The sequence below is a fragment of the Ananas comosus genome, linkage group 6 (genome assembly GCF_001540865.1).
Source record: "Ananas comosus cultivar F153 linkage group 6, ASM154086v1, whole genome shotgun sequence".
Taxonomy (NCBI): Eukaryota; Viridiplantae; Streptophyta; class Magnoliopsida; order Poales; family Bromeliaceae; genus Ananas; species Ananas comosus.
Genome location: NC_033626.1, coordinates 12,763,389 through 12,767,611, shown reverse-complemented (window position 1 = coordinate 12,767,611; position 4,223 = coordinate 12,763,389).

Below are 4,223 nucleotides of genomic sequence, written 5' to 3'. Positions count from 1 at the left end.
TATATATATATATATATATTCGAGCTTTTCGAGCCTAATTCGAACGAGCCGAGTAATACTCAAGCTCGGCTTGAAATGAATTTCGAGCCTTTTATTTTGTTCAAGCTCGGCTCATTTAATTTCGAGTCGAGCTCGAGCGAGCCGAATATCGAGCCAAACACGAGTCGAACGCGAGCCGGCTCGCTCGTTTGCCAGCCCTACTGTTCAAAGTGTGTGTTGGGTTCGCATTTTCGAAGAAAGGTAATGAAACTGTGAAACTTTGTTTCGTGGCCCCGTATGAGGCGTAGTATCATATTTACGTAATATCATCAATAATAAATTAATTATATATTTTTAAAAAAATAATTTTATTAGATTTAGTTTGAAATTGCGCGGAGATTGCGTTACGTACGGTAAGAAACAACATAAAAAAATACGATATTTGTTTCAGTACGTAATATTATGTTTCGTATATTGTAGTTACGATACATTTTCTACAGTTCCATCGGAGAACGTAAAAATATATCTCTATATATTTTTTCTCAATTCTATTTTATCTTATAATGTTAAATAAAACTCAATAGTAAACTAAGCCTTAGTTGAAAATATCACATCAAATAATATAACTGGTGTATTTTTTTTGTTTTTTTTCTGATGAGACCTGCAACCTCGGAATTTTTTTTTTTAATTTCTTTCTTTTCTTCCTGTGTAGGGTACTTGTCAAGGTGTTTGTCTCTATCGAAAGTCAATGGTCGGAGAAAAGAAATATTAATGTATGTAGTCTAATGTGAAATGTTAGAAAAAAAAAAAAAAACATTTTGATCCCTTTAATATCAATATATTAGTAAAGATTAGCATATATATATATAGGTTACTTAACAATGTTGAATAATAAATTATCTGGTATAGTGATTTGCTGTCCCAAATATTATTCAGGATGTCATGAGTTCGTATTACTGCAGTCAAACTCAACATATCTTCCAGAACTAACAGTTTTAGGAGCCGTTTGATTAAATATAATTATATAAATTGTGTACAAAGAGAGCTTGCAAGTAGCTGATATTACATGAGTTATAATTATGTGTGCCTTGTTTAATTGGTTAGAGTAGGAATTGTAATTATCAATAACTTATTTGAGTTAAATGTTGTAAAATTATATCACTTTATATATAGAGTGGTGGCATTATCTGGAATATATAAAAAAAAAAGGTTTAAATGGTGATTAGATTGATAAGCTGTATTTTGATGGGCTACTATCGCTAGTAAATAACTCGATTTACTTTCAATAATAAAGCTTTCCAACTGATGATAGGCACTGTTGAATATAATTTAAATTATTTAAATTATATGACTACCAAATTTCATACTTTTTCTATATTACTTGCCGAATGATCAAAGAGTCACAAAATTTATAATTTTAATGGCTACTTGCTCATTTAACGATATAGAAGAGTCCAAATTAGCTGAATTTTTGCTACAAAATTTTTTAAACTATTTAAGATAAGATCTTGACTGTAGATCTTGAATACAAAAACTGTATCATATTTATTTTCAACCATTTATTTTCACACGTGATGGACAATAGAATAATATTAAAAAAAAGTATGAAATTTGATTTGTTAAATGATTTAGACCATACTCAACAGTACTTTATCATCGATTTGAAAGCTCTACTATCGAAAATAAATCGGTAGCAAACCAAGTTGTTTATTACCGATAGTATTCTAGTAAAACCATAGTTAGTTAATTCGCGAATTATTTGCGAATTATTCGCGAATTTTTGGAAATCCGAATTAAACGGCCATTTTCGAATTTTTGGAAAAAATTCGGAAAAAAAGGGAATTTTTTGACGAAAAATACGTGTTCGCGTATTATACGGCGGGCCGAATTATTCGGCCCAAAAAAACGGACCAAGCCTGCAGCCCGCAACCCGCGCGCCTGCCCGCGCGCCTGCCCGCACCGCCCGCGCCTGCCCGGGCTCCCGCATGGGCTCTTGGGCCGGTTGGCCCAAAACAGTAAAATACAAAGAAAAAAAATAAAAATCTTTCCAAATACCTTGCCTAGATCAAAAAAAAAAAAAAAAGAAAAAAATTCTTTTCGAATTTTTACTTAATTAGCTTATTTTGTAGCTATTTATTCTTTATATTTTTAAAAGATATGAATATTTATGCTAATAGCATAAATCTTGAGAAAAAAAATTTATTTAATTGCCGAATTTTTATTCGAATTTTTAATTAGTAAACGTATAATATCCGTATAAATCAGTATCCGAATAATTGAAACTCCGTTTTTTTAGCCGCATTTTTCAACGAATTTAAAAATTCGAAGACGAATTTTATCCGAAATTATATCCATACCGAATTTTGCCGAATCCGAATTAACTAACTATGAGTAAAACTCTAGATAAACAATATTTTACTTAAATTTTCTTTTTAATTGCAATAAAATGTGGTAATTGGGCTGTGATCACTTTTGATATAATTCTAACTATTGTGGGCCTCTCTTGCAATTTCAAATTTGATGATAACTAAAATTTGCTATTAAGTATAGGTAACCAAACAACCCAATATATCACTCTTAAAATCACTATATTATTTTTAAGATTTTTTATATTTTCTATAGAAAAAAGTAAATAATATTCTATCAGCTTTACTCGATAAGTAATATGAACTGGACAACGAGTGAGGCAGCAAGGCTCGAAGTGATTGAACGACAAAGGAAAAGAGACAGAAAAGGAGAAACTATAGAAAAGAAAAAAAAAAAAAAAAAAAAGTTCATGATGACAACAAGTTCAGGATCAAAAGTAAAAACTTTAGTAAGGTAGAAACCTCAAATTCTCTCTTCTATCTTGTACACCTCAAATTCTCTCTGAATCATGAAGGATCATTAAGCTTATTCTTGATTTAGGAGAGGCATTTATTCATGCTACTTTAACCAAAAAAGAGCTAATAACCTCGTTGTCATAAATTGCGAAAGAAAAAGAGGAGCAAAGAAACACAAATCTACAGAAACAGCTCCCTAAGTACATCAACAGGTGCCATTGCACACAAGAATACAACTTCCCACAACTAAAGTTTCTTACTTAATTTTGGCAGGTTGGATCAATCACACTTCTGGCTTTGGCAGAGTTGCTCATTTTTATGCTCTTCCTTTTAGCTGCAACGTTGAGCGGCGCGGCATGTGCTGGATCGGTTGCTGCATAATTCATTATTTCGACCGCTGCTTCAGCAACAATCATTGCTTTAATGATAGCAAAGAGTGCGTTAAACTATCAGAGAAAGATCTTCAAGTCCATGCGATTCTTTATTTCAACTACAAACTATAAAAAGAAGTACAAAGTAGACACCCGACCACTGGTACTGTAGAAGCAGAAAGGATGTTATATAACAACAAGCATGAAGGTGAAGTAAATTGTTCGAGTGATGATCGTTTCACATAACATGGTATTAATAATGGTGTTTTCAGAAACCTACATGGCTTGTGAAGAAATTCGGAAATTTTCAGTTTCTAAACCTAAATGACTTGTGAGATTACCCTGACATCTGCTGCAGGATGGATTGGATTCTTTTGGATTGTTTGGTCATCCGCCACGAAGAGTATGGACCGTGCTAAACAATCAATCACTCTTACAAGTTCAGCTACTATATCTTATTTTGCCGCTTGGCGGGCACAACATGATCCAAACTCGAATTTGGCAAGCTAAAGTCAAATTGAATTTCTGCTTGCTTACATGAGCCTTTGCACAAATATATTTTTGTTGTCCATTTTGGTGAGAAATGCCTTTGTTTGTAACCACTTCCTTCTTACCATCTCTATGATACGACAGAAATTGTTAAAGATCAACACCACATAGAAAAAAAAATTAATTCCTTCAACAGCAAAAGTCTGCAGCAAAAATTGGCGAAGTTCGCTGTAAAGAAATGTTCACCGCAGCCCGCGTTACTGCAAATGATAATTTCACAGGAACATATTTAATAGCTAATAATTGAAGATCAACACCGTATATACTGTAAATTCGAGGATCCGTTTCCTATGCTTGTGGTAACTATAAAAGCAAGGGTAATTTCTGATGTGTTGATGCTAACTATTCAGTTGTTCTACTAAGTAGGCCATACACTATGGCAATCTATAGCATTTCGTACCCATTAAAAGCTCAATGATAAAAGGAAGAAAGAAAACAAAAACAAAAATAGTCTTATAGTCATCACTTGGATATGCTTTGCGACATGGTAAACAGGCATGGG